The following is a 13,438-nucleotide window of genomic DNA, read 5'->3' as shown; positions in this document are numbered from 1 at the left end:
AAGTCAGACAAAGACAAATACCATATGATATCACTTATATGTGGAATCTAAAATATGACCCAAATGAAATTATCTACGAAAGAGAAACAGACTCACAGACATAGAGAACAGACTTGTGGTTGCCAAGGGCAGGGCGGGGGATGGATTGGGAGTTTGGGATTAGCAGATGCAAACCATCATATATAGAATGGATAAACAAGGTCCTACTGTATAGCACAGGGAACTATATTCAATATCCTGTAATAAACCATAATGGAAAAGAATAGGAAAAAGAATATATATACGTATAACTGACTCACTTTGCTGTATACCAGAAACTAACACTACGTTGTAAATCAACTATCCTTCAATAAAATAAATTTTAAAAAGAAAAGAATGGGTGTATCATTTTGATCATATTTAGCAGAGAAGTTTTACAACATAATGTAAACAATTCAATATCTGCTCCATTAAGCTTGCCAATAACACATAACATTGAAGAGGGATATTGCTGCAGGGGAAAACGGTGGGCCACTTGCAAGGGAGCTGACGGAGGCACATGCTAAATTTGCTTTAATAGCAGGGTCTTTGCTTAATGATCATGACATTGTTTTATTCTATCCAGAGAGAGAGATTTTGACCTGTGGCCTAGGTTGTCTTTGCTGGGTCATCATACCTACTTCTTCTAACATGTGGCTGTCAACATCTCTAGTAGAATTGGAAAATCGTTTGGGGGGGATGTATAGTTTGCTAGGGCTGTTATAACTGAATGCCACAGATTGGGTGGCTTTAACGACAGCAATTTGTTTTCCCATGGCTCTGGAGGCTGGAAGTCCAAGACCAAAGTGCTTGCAGGTTCGGTTTCCTTGAGGCCCCTCTCCTTGGCTTGCAGATGGCTGTGTCCTCACACGGTCTTCCATTTTCAGCAGGTGCACAGCTGGTGTCTCGTTGTGTGTCCAAATTTCCTCTTCTTATAAGGACACCAGTCAGATTGAACTAGGGCCCTCCCTAATGACCTCATTTTAACTTAATCACCTCTTTAAAGACCCTATTTCCAAATGCAGTCATGTGCTGAGGTGCCAGGGGCTAGGGCTTCAGCATATGGATTTGGGGGGTGGTGGTGGTACACGTTTCAGCCCATAACAAGGGAATACTGTCCACAGTCCTGAACACAGCATCCTATCCAATTTACGTAGAGTTTGAGGACCAGGAGACAGAAACACCTGCCTCCCAGTTCTTTCTTCCCCCCATAATAAACAACTGGCCAGAAAAAAAGGCTTGCTCCTTGCATCGTCCTTACCCCAGGAGCAGGGCTGTGAGCCTGAGGCCTGTCTCCAAGATACAGTGTCCACCCAGGGAGAAAAGCGTCTCCCCTCACCCCATGTAATTAATTCTCCACGCTGAAGCTACTCCCGGGTGTAGATTCCCACTGCCTTCTCCCCGCACCCAGCTCTGGCCCTGGGCAGACACAGTCAAAAGCGGGTTGATGCTGACGGGCGATTATGCAGACCCATGAATTCATAATTCAAAATAAACCCATCAAAACATTCGCTCTTACTTTTAACCCCCTGGTACCCCGAGTGGAAATGTTAAGACGCAACAGCAGAAGAGGTAAATATGGCAGACAAAAGTTTTCCCACAGCCTTTAGCCCCTTACACATTCTAATCCCATTGAGGATATTTATGCCTGGCCAAACAGGGCCACTGGGGGCTGGGCTCCTGCGGTCGCCCCCTCGCAGCGCCCGCCAGGCTTTGTAGAGACCAGCTGCCTGTTGCTATGGCGATTTGGTTGCGGAAGGGCAACACAGGGCACCCAACCCAAGTGCTTTTATAACCAAACCACATGCTTATTAAAAGAAAGGAGAAAGTTTCCATTAAAATATCTGGGCTGATTACATTTGGAAACTTAATAACATGTGTTGACTCAAATAACTCCCATTGAACTGAACCCCAGCAGGACTTAAGAGTTCACCAGGGGAGCAAATATCGCTGATGAAACTTGGCATCTTAACCCTGTTTAACATTTTAATTAAGAAGGGAAAATTCGGTGTCATTTGCTTTTCTGTGGTCTCCAGGAGCGGCAGGGGACACGCTTGAGAATTCCTCCAAGAGTATGTGGAAAGAAATACATTAGCTAATTAGGGATGATGCAAAACATCTACATACAGGATATATGTGGCTCTTCTTTGTTTCGCTGGCCACCGTTTCGACTGCCCTTCTTTCTCCAGATGGATTTCCTAGTGTACCTTCTTCTTTTTTTTTAATACCGTTAATTAAGAGTTAAATGGCTGCTTGAGTCTTTTACTTTACACAGCTAGAGAAAAGCAAGGACAGGGGCATGAAGCTACAGCCCTTCTCTTGGGAAATGCCCAGAGTTTAGTAACTTTAGAAAACTCTTCCCCAAGCGCTCATTTCATAGCCATCAAAACCCATCATTTTTATTAGCATTTCCTTTTTCTAGCCAGGCAGGCACCCTGGGGAAACTTCCTTATGATGGCCCAGTTAAGTAGAAAATATTATCTTCCCTGTTTGCAAATAAGCTTGTGAAAGAGAGTTTAAAACAGCGGCCAGGCGGAGGGTCGGGCTCAGGGGCAGCGGTCACACACCCAGCCCCGCTACTGATTTGTCCCAGTACTGGGGGAAAACCTAACTGAAATAAGAAAGAGTAGAAAAATCAGTTTCACCAGAGGATGTGTGGAGATTTTCAGTATACTTCCAAACTCAACAAGTAGCCAGCAGAGACTTTGTTTATTTTGTTTTGTTTTACTTTGCTCTGAAACACTGAGTCGATCCCCATCCTGAGTTTTTTGTTAATTTTAAGCCAGACCTTCCTTTTGACGTCCCTTAATCTACAGTCCAGTCTGGTGCAGCCCAGAATTTACTTCCTGGGAACCCTCCTTGCCCTGCTTGGCCTGTGGTTTCCTGCGGGCCCCCGGGGAAAGCAATACCCCAGGACCCCCTCCATTCCGGGGCCCACAAGGGATGGAGAACAACTGAACTATGTGTTAATTGCGTTAAGGCGCTTTCTCTAATGAAATAGTGGCTTTCTCCATAGCAACGGTGATTAAAAGATGCAGAACGGCGGGTCCTCCAGGGCCTGTCTGTCTGGGAAGTGATTTTGCCACTTCACAGAAGAGTTCAGCCCAGATAGAAGTTTATTGTGCACATTTCCCCGAAGCTCATCACTCAGGTCACTCCTCAAAGCCGCTTTCTCTCCCCCTGAGCGCTGATTTGGGGGAGGGAGCCTCGGGATATCTGCCCCCTGGTTAGGGGGTGGTAGATGGGAGCTGTTTGGAGCTGGGGTGGGGGGAGAGAGAGATGAGATGGGGGAGGAAAGAAAACCAAAGCTTGCAGCTTGAACGTAAGTCTGCTCTAAAGAAGCCCCATGCTTCATTAAGCACCTTTAAAAATGCTCACTGAGATGCCCAGAAGAGGTAAGGTAAATTCCCTTTCCATTTTTGTGTATCTTTCTAAAGCACACAGCATCCCTATTTTATACACTGTAGGACAAGTGATTTTAGAAGTTGAAGGGAGGAGAGGGAAATAACGTTATCTGAACTGAAACATGCAGAACAGGATGAGATAAGAGTCCAGATAGACTGCAGGACCTCGGACGGATGGGTGGGGGGCATCTGTTACTCTGTGCTTCTCTACCTTCCTTCTTTCATGCCCATGTTCCTGGTCTCCTCTCCTCCTATTAGGCGAACCAAAAATACAGACTGAGGCTTAGATCTCCCACAAACATGGTGCTGACACACACACCTTATACACAGCCCTGCGCCTCTGATGCACATATAAGGAAAGATGATAAAGACCGTGAACTAAAAGGTGCCACGAGCGGGCTTCCCTGGTGGCGCAGTGGTTGAGAGTCCGCCTGCCAATGCAGGGGACACGGGTTCGTGCCCCGGTCCGGGAAGATCCCACATGCCGCATAGCGGCTGGGCCCGTGAGCCATGGCCACTGAGCCTGCGCGTCCGGAGCCTGTGCTCCGCAACGGGAGAGGCCGCAACAGTGAGAGGCCCGCGTACCGCAAAAAAAAAAAGGTGCCACGAGCCGCTTCTGGTAGGTAAAGGTACACTTTGGAATATGAAAAGAAACGAAATACAACTGTGATTGAAAAATCCAGACTCAAGCCTGAAAGCATCCCGAAATATGTTCTCACCTTATAACGGAATCAGATTTAAGTGTGTCCACATTAAGAGCATAGGCTTTGGAGACCCACAACCTGGGTGAGAGTCCTGGCTCTGGCCAGTCGGCTGAGTGACCTCAGCCCAATTACTGAATCCTCAGTTGCTCCATTTGTGAAATGAGATGATAATTAAAGGAGAGCATTATGTACTGGCATGCGGTAAACGCTCAGAAATTATAGTAATATATCATCATCACACAGAGTAATGCTCTATTGCGTTTGTATAACACGCTGTGATTCACAAAATGCTTCCACTTACCTTCGCTCTTGTAATCCTCCTAACGACCCCGGGTTATTCTGATAAGCCCTGGTTGCGCCTCGCTGGAGGGAGATCAAAGCTCCTACGCCAGGCACTGCCAGGTCAAGCAGGAAAGGCCAGTTGCTGGGGACAAAACAAACGCAGAGATCCGAACTTCAAACTCTAGCCCTGGGGACCGGGAATGTTCTAGGCTAAGGGACGCAGAGGTGAACGAGAGTGAGACGGTCCTGCCATCCTGGGGCTGACAGTTCAGGGCCACACTGGGGAGGTGGAGGGTGCAGGGGACGGCGGGGCAGAGGGGACTCACCCAGCCCCAGGGAGGCAAGGGACGCTTCAGGGATGCTTCTTCTATTTTTATTAACGAAATGTAAAAGATAACATACTTAAAGGGCCTTGAAGTGCTTAGATTCCTCTAGGGAATAAAAATGGTATTTATGCTGGCATAAAGTATAATTATTTACACTTTCAAAAGGGTTTGAAGAAAATTGGATGAAGGCCACAAATCTAAATATTTATAATGCCAAGAAATCTGTGTGCGACTGTGATTTGTTTTCTACTTAGAAAATAACTCATTTAAAAAATTATTATGCTAGTAATACTATTACTCAAACGTGCTAATCCTAAGGGAAAACTCCAAATTCTAAACAAAAGCTATGTTACAAATTACTTTGGGCAAAGAACCTTCTAATTACACTTTTTACACTGGCCCATTATCTGGGTATTTAATACAAATACTCAACATCCTCCAAAAGTATTTACCCAAGTAGCTACAGGAGCAGCAGTGACAGATTAATGAAGACCACAGTGGCCTGCAAGGTGGAGCCACCCTGAGAGCAGGCAGTCCCCCCGGTGCAGTCATGGGCACCCTTTAAGTGTGGTACTTAAATGTGGTCCAAGAACCAGTGGCATAGCTCCACCTGGGAGCTTGCTGGAAATGCAAAATTCCAACATCCCCACCCACTAACCCATGCCTACTGAACCAGAATCTTCATTTTAACAAGATCCCCAGGTGATTCGTATGCACATTAAACTCGGAGAGTTGATGGTCTACGCAGAGTTTGCACATAGCAGAGTGAACAGACACATGGTCACCCAGTTAAAGACTACATTCCCCAGCCTCTCTTGCAGCTGGGTGCGGCCGTGTGACTAAGTTCCGGCCATTGGTAGAAGGGAAGTGATATATACAACTTTCAGGTGCTGACCTTAAAAGGCAGGAGCCTGCTTTCCCCTTCCCTCTCCGCTTCTCTTGGTGGCTGGATGTGAGCATTGTGGCAGGAGATGGAGGAGCCATCTTAGATCACATGCTGAGGACGGCAGAGCAAAGAAGAGGCCTGGCTACCTGACAGTCATGCAACATATCATACCAGCTTTACCTCCAAATCTCTACAACACATCCTTCTTTCTATATCTTTTATGATACAACCTTCTAGTTGCAATCTGTCTCTGTTATTTCTCGTGGTAGACTGCAAGCTTTAGTGGACAGGGACCAAATCTTATTTAGTCTTATACTGTTTACATTGTCTAGTTCTATGTCTTGCCTATAATAGGTACACAAAACTCTCAGTTAAATGAATGAGCAAATGAGCTAATGAATGAAAGAATGATCTATTACCAAGAAGAACTTGCTAACCTCCCACTGGCCAACGATGGTACTCCTGGAGCTTCAATGAGGTTAGTAATTGCAAAGCATTAAAACTCATCGGATATGTTCAAATATGTTAAATCTGTTTAAATCCACGAGTTCATAATCTATATACAGATGTGTGTGTGTGTGTGTGTGTGTGTGTGTGTGTGTGTGTATTCTCAGTCACCTTCAGAGAATAAGGAGCAAGTTTATTATCATGAAAACTAGTAAATAAAAGGAAAGATCAGACATTCGTCCTTAATTTCCTGTATGACAGGTACCACAAGGGTAACCCAATAGTAGATGAAGAGAATTTCCTTATAATATAATTATAGCTAATAAATGATAGACTGTCACCATTTTGCAACCCTCCCCCAATGAATTAATGGGCCCAGACACAGAGCATTAAAAGTTACTAACATCACGTAAGCAGACACAAGACGTTATAAGAACCCGAGTCTGAAGAAGCCTTTGGATCTAGCTGCCAGGCTGCAGGAAATAAGGGCACAGAGAGACAGGCTGGGTTGCATCGTGCGTGTGCGACTGCAAACAAGTCGTGTTCTTCAACAGATAAATTGTAAGAAAAAGAAACGTGGGAGGGAAATCTATAGATTTCTAAAACATCTATAGATTTCTAAACATCTAAAGAAGTAATGGGAGGGAATTCTAAACTACAGTACAGGAAGGCAAGGATGTGATTCCTATAAAAGTCAGAATCGTACTTACTTTTGAGGGAGGAAGGCATTTGTGAACAGGACAGAGTACACGAAGGGCTTCTAGGGAAACTGGTACAAGTCTATTTCTTGACCTGCCTGGGATTTACAGGGGTGTCTGCCTTATTATAGCTTATTAAATGATTTTTTATATGCATCTGTAAGTGACTGCCCATACATGCGGATCATGCTGAGGTACCATGATTGTCACTCCATGGCGGGACTGCCATTGAAAGGACACCAAATTGGCCATGTCCCCTTGACGGGTTTCAACCCAGAATCAAGAAGAAAGCTTAGGGTCTGATCAGATCTAGTCTAGTCCCATCATTTTACAGATGGGAACACTCAAATTCTGAAAGATGAGCTCAGAACTCTTTCTACTAAATGACACATCAACAACATCCTGATGAAGAGTAACCTTGCACATTCATTAAAAACATATCGGGCTTCCCTGGTGGCGCAGTGGTTGAGAATCTGCCTGCCAATGCAGGGGACACGGGTTCGGGCCCTGGTCTGGGAGGATCCCACATGCCGCAGAGCAACTAGGCCCGTGAGCCACGACTACTGAGCCTGCGCATCTGGAGCCTGTGCTCTGCAACAAGAGAGGCCGCGATAGTGAGAGGCCCGCGCACCGCGATGAAGAGTGGCCCCGCTTGCCACAACTAGAGAAAGCCCTCGCACAGAAACGAAAACCCAACACAGCAAAAATAAATAAATAAACAAACGTGGGGTTAAAAAAAAAAAACATATCATAAGCATTCCACCCAGCTCTGAGATCCAGTTTCCCTCTCTGTAATATAAGAGGGTTGAACTACACGTTCCCTGAATCTGCAGTTCGTTTTAGATCCAACATCCTACGAAGCTGTGCCTGCAAACCAGGAGCTCAAACAGAATTAGGTTTAGGCCTAAAAGGAAGACAGACTATGCGGAAGGTGAATAATGTTTAACATGAAAACCTGACAACAGGTGACCAAAGACTCTAGTCATGGCAATGGGCCATTTAAGAAGGATACTTGTAGACCGACTTCATCTAGACTTGACAGTTTCCAAAACCTGCTTTGCAGCCATGGATGAGGCTACTCAAACTTCACAGAGTCATAGTTTTGTTTGCTGAATCCTAAGGGAGAGCCTAATTCTCTGTGTACATGCAATGTCCCAAATAGAAATTGAGCGTCTAAGTCTCTCAGGCAAATCCCCACGAAGTGTGCTCTTAATTGAAGAACCATTTCAGTAAGTAATATGTTGGTGATAGCGTTAGTAGTAGTATTCTGAACTACTGTGTGTGTATTGCAGGATAAATTCAATGAGTAATTATGTTGGTATCATTGGGAACTGGGATTTTGCAACATGGAGAAAAGAGAAGTAGGTACATATTAGATTGATGTGCTTAAGTCAAGTCCCTAGAGTCCTACATTTGAATTGGAAATATCATTATGAAGTCATGATATAGTTTATTTTTAAAAAAGTGTTTTCTAGGCTTGTCCCTTGAAAAGGCCTAAAGTTATCCCCAGCCCAGTAGCAATGAATGTTCTTAGTATCCAGTTTGTGTCTAAATACCATTTCCCTCTAAAAAGCTCTAAGACTCCTTAGAGAAGTGGCTGGTTCCAGGAATGGGCAGAAATTTGCAAGATGAGCTTGGAGCAACTTGTCATACCAAAAATCAAAGAAGCTATCAATGACTCCTGGGGTCCTGTCAAAAGACCACAGCAACAAACTTGAAAAGGCTCCCATTTCCCAAAGACAGGACAATTGAGTAATCATTTAAGAATAATAACTACAATGGATTAAACCCACCAACTCTGTTTAAATCCATGAGTTCATACGATATTTTAAAAGAAACTCAATGGTTATCTTTGGAATACACTAGGAAACCAACTCCTTATTTTGAAAGTTGCTAAATAAAGAGCAAAAACGAAGCACTTTACCTAGCTTTTCTATTTGAACTGTACTTTGGGGCCAAGTAGTTGATGAGGGTAAGCTATCTCTATAGATAAAAAGTGAAGGTGGAATGATAAAATTAGAATATCACCATTTTCAACCCCTACTTAAATAATGGATCTAGGCAATGATGACCAATGGCTGCTAATAAAAAATAAAAAAAAAAAAGAGACATAACAAGTCACTTTTTGACTCTTATTGGGAGAACACACCATCACCTATGAAGGAGTCTTATTTAAAAGAAAAAGAAAAAAAACACTTGGATTTAATTAAGGCTTGAGATAGAACCAGCAATTTACTAGTAGTACAGGGGAAAGAGGAACGAGTTAAATGACGCTATGGGGATGCAGTCAACAAAACCTGGACTTTGGGAGACTCTGCAGGACAAATGACCAGGTTTCTTCAACAAATAACTTCCAAGGGAAAAAGATGTGCAGAAGGCACTTACGGATTAAACTAAACTTGAGAGACATATCAATTGATTGAAATGTATGGACCTAATTTGGATCCTAATTTGAACACACAATTTGTAAAACAATTGATAAGATAATTGAGGAAATGCGAACACTGAAGATATATTCAGTGATGTTAAAGAATTATTGATGATTGCAAAAATGGATGATGTGATGCTAGTGGTTTTGTGGTTAATTATTTTTAAAGCTTATATCTTTTAAATGTACATACTGCAATATTTATTGATGAAACGACATGATATCAGAGTTTTATTCAGAATAATTCAGCATAGGGGAGGGGATTCGGCATAAAGGGCAGTAGATGAAACACCATGAGATTACTGTGTGATAGGTACATGGGGTTCATTATATTCTTCTCTCTAATTTGTATGCTTGAAATTTTCCATAATAAAATGTTCTTTTCTTTTTTTAATGGAATAACCCATACTTTCCAAAGGTTCTAGTCTCTCCTTTCCAATCTGATACCAAGCACCCTTAATGACCCACTGACACCTTTCAATAATCTTGATAAATTAATAACATCTGAAACGATTAATCACAATTCTCGGAAGTTCGGCATTCCTGCCATGTGACACACTATTGCCGTTCCCTCTTATATGAAAGCCTCTTTGGCATAAAGAAGTATATCCTGACCAAAGATACCCTGAGAAGGACCTCCCTACACACATGCCCACATCGCCCCCCCCCCCACTAGCCTCTGGGACGGGGAGCAGGGAAGAAGGGCATTATAACGACAATTATTATAACTCCCTCCTTCCAACCATCAGATTCTGAAAACTCAACATTTCCTCCTTTGAGAGGCTTCATTCCTAGAGAAATGAGCGTATGTTTCACAGAGTAACAGCACAGGCAATATTTTCCAAGAGGTTTAATCCAGCCTGAACTTGGATGTGTAGACAAGGGACGGTGGCCCTCACAGGATCATCAGAGGCCCTCCTCCCACCCCCAGTCTATGAACTTTTCTTCTGACCATTTTCTCTATTCTTTCTTTTTACTGTTCAACTTCTTGTGAGTTGTTTGGTTAACACAGTGATGCAGCAGTAATTTTAGCCTACAGACAAGACTATGCCTATCACTAAAGTGTTTGCGTCATAACTCCCGCAGAGGGACAATTTTTGGTGACTGCTACCTGTGAAACTACTATTTAAGGAGTTTTCAACGTAGAATCAAATGAACATTCTCATTTATCTTAGGCCATTTTCAATTATATTATAGAGTAATATATATTGATAATATAAAGTCATATTATAAATTCATCTTATTTTAAAGAGTAAACTATAATTGACTCATATAGCCTGGAAACACTAAGTGAATCTTGTTCTACTCCAATTCTTTGTAATCACTGACTTCTTTTTCTCCTCGAGAGTGGGAAAGACGGGGAAGGGCTGCCTTGCTTAACTGGTGGTCAAAAATGAATGCGTCTTTACTGCCTAAATGTACTCAATGAGCAGTCTTAGACTGGAAAGAAAAAACTATTATAGAGGACATTATTGGGAAGATCGGTGAGATCAGACATGCCGTAGAAGATACTGTTGTGCCCATGGTTAATTTCCTCATTCTGATCATGGCCCTCTGATCATACGAGACACACAGAGAGGGAAAGGCAAAGTGTCAGCCACTGAAGAACCGGGGTGAAAGGTTTGCAGGGCTTCTTTGTTCTATTCTTGCAAATTTTCCGCAAGCTGGAAATTACTTAAAAATACAAAATCTTGAGAATTGATGAAGAATCTGAGCCCCGGGCCGGCTGGTACTAGAACCCAGCACTTCAACGTGAAAGCCTAGCGCTGTCCTGCTCCCCCTGAGTGATGCCAAGTGTGTCACTCCAGGAAAGGAGAGTATTATTCGGCCAAGGAAGAAATGATTCCTTTTCAAGGGCAGGAGCGGAGGGTATCAAAGCCGGAGCCGTCAGCACACTCTTAGGCCAGATGCCAGGGGACTTCTATTACCCAAACAAAATAACAGCAATCAGAACAAAACAAATATGCTGTACGGTTTAATCTTTATTTTTACAGGATTTGGCAGGAGACGTAAGGTCTGGAATGGTGGGCCTTTTGGGGAACTTTGTATTTATTAAAATGGTCTGGACACCGGTTCTTATTATTCTTTCTCTCCCTTTGAAATGGGGATGGAAAATCTCCCGATAAATGGTCAGAGGCCTGGCCCAGGTTTGTGTAACTCTCACATCCTTTTGTGCTTCAACATCAGAACGAACTCCCACAATTTACCCTCTTGAGATTCGGGATCCTCAGCTACCTACACTTGCTGAAAATGCTGGGCTAAGTAGAAACACTGGCCTTTGGTCATGGCAACAGCAGGACAAAGTTTCGATTGGAAAGCTTTGTCTAAAAGAAGCTTATAAATATTATACATTTACTGCATGAATCTAATTCATCCTTCTTAGAAGAGAGGACTTTTTGCCCTTAAAATTTACATTTTGTTACTCTACAAATTCCATGTAGTTTCAGAGTTAACCTCTCCCAAATACTGAAATCCATCTTCGTGAAACAGCACAAAAGACAACCAGGCTGCTATGTCATAATGTAAAAAATTTTTTAATTTTTTTAAAATTTTAATTGTGGTAAAATACACATAATATGAAATTTAGCATCTTAACCAGTTTTAAGTGTACAGTTCTGTAGTATTAGGTGAAATCACGTTGTTGTACAACCAATATCGAGAACTTTTTCATCTTTCGAAACTGAAACCCTGTACCCACAAAGCCACTACTCCCCATTTCCCCCTCCCCCCAGCTCCTGGCAACTAACATTCTACTCTCTGACTTCCAGAATTTGACTTCCAGACATACACATAGAATCAAACAGTTTTTGTCTTTTTGTGACAGGCCTGTTTCACTCAACATAATATCCTTAAGTTTCATCCATGTTGCAGCATATGTCAGAATTTCCTTCCTTCCTTTTTAAGGTTGAAAAATATTCCACTGTATGTATTCATATTTTTTTCATTCGTTCATCTGGGCTGCCCTCACCCTCTGGCTATTGTGAATAATGCCATAAACTTAGGTGTACACCTATCTCTTTGAAATCCTGCTTTCAGTTCTTTCGGATATACAGAAAGGAGTGGAATTGCTGGGTTATATGGTAATTCTATTTTAAACTTTTTGAAGGACCACCATACTGTTCTCCATAACTGCACCACTCCCACCGACAGTGCACAAGGGCTCCCATTTCTCCACATCCTTGCCAGCACTTGTTGTTTTCTGGCTTTTTGATAGCAGCCATCCTAACGGGTGTGAGGTTAAAAATTTAAGGTTAGCATTTAATTGTACAATAAGAGGTCAACTCAAAGAAATATCAGGAATCAATGAAAACACATGGAAGGCATTATCTTATTTTAGGAAGAAATGTCCTTTGCTTGTTATTTAGCAAGACATCAGGAGGATTGGGGAGACTGAAGCTAGCCAGCCCAGTAAGGAGCCTACTGCACTAGATGAGCTGAGAGCAAACTTAACCAGTGTCAAGGGAACGGAAGGATAAAGATGCTATAACTACACTGGAGTTGGAACTGACAGTGTTTTTCAAGTGGTTCCATGTTGGACACAAAAGAGAGGAGTCAATGACAGGTCACTGAGGCTGCAAGGTGGACGACGGGGGAACTGATGCCATTCGTGGGCCCAGAGGGAAGAAGCAGGGGCTGGTGGTGGAGAACCAAGTGACACTGGAAGAGCTCAAGTATGGCGGCGTTAGCAAGTGGAGCTGGGAGCACAGGAGAGGATGACAGGTGACCCCACGAGCATGGATGGCACTGCTGGAAGAGACAGAAACCGGGGGCTGTTGCCGGAATAAAGGAATACTTACTAAGCTGTCCCACATGGTGTGTACTGACAACTCCTTCACCCTAAACGGGGCCAAAAACCTTCTCCAACTTTGGCCAAAACGTTCCAGCGAAGGCATGTATATACCGAGAGGCTGGGGTCCTGGGCGGGTCCATGAGCAGGTGTCACCCTCCCCCGACCCCTGCCTCCCAGTCACAGGGGGTGCGGCGACTCTCAGCTCTTCATCGTGCAAGATGAAATCTGCTTGTCACAGGGGCGCTGCAGACCAGAGCACTTCTCAGAAGTGGGAATCCCCTGCCTCTGCTAGAGGGTCAGTCACAGCTCCTGACCGCGGGGGACACGCAAAGCCCTGCACCTTCTCTGACAGCGGAGCAACGATGACAGGTCCTGTGGGTGAGGTGTAAGAAAATATGAAGAATATTTGCAGAGTTGGAAATACAAGCTACCTTCGATGCAGACAACATTTTGTC

The 13,438-nt window shown here is 43.4% G+C and overlaps 1 protein-coding gene across 1 annotated transcript in view; it reads right to left on the bottom strand.

The window, feature by feature from the left end:
- The window catches only part of ATE1 (arginyltransferase 1), a 202,492-nt gene that overhangs the window by 21,553 nt on the left and 167,501 nt on the right, over positions 1-13,438 (bottom strand). Inside the window, exon 13 of the transcript XR_013824195.1 lies at positions 4,428-4,550. The gene's annotated coding sequence lies outside the window, so the exon portion shown is untranslated. The remainder of the gene's footprint in view (positions 1-4,427; positions 4,551-13,438) is intronic.

The sequence above is a fragment of the Stenella coeruleoalba genome (genome assembly GCF_951394435.1).
Source record: "Stenella coeruleoalba genome assembly, chromosome: 16".
In the NCBI taxonomy this organism is placed as follows: Eukaryota; Metazoa; Chordata; class Mammalia; order Artiodactyla; family Delphinidae; genus Stenella; species Stenella coeruleoalba.
The sequence above is the reverse complement of the archived record's forward strand: the minus strand, read 5'-3'. Positions and strand labels throughout refer to the sequence as shown.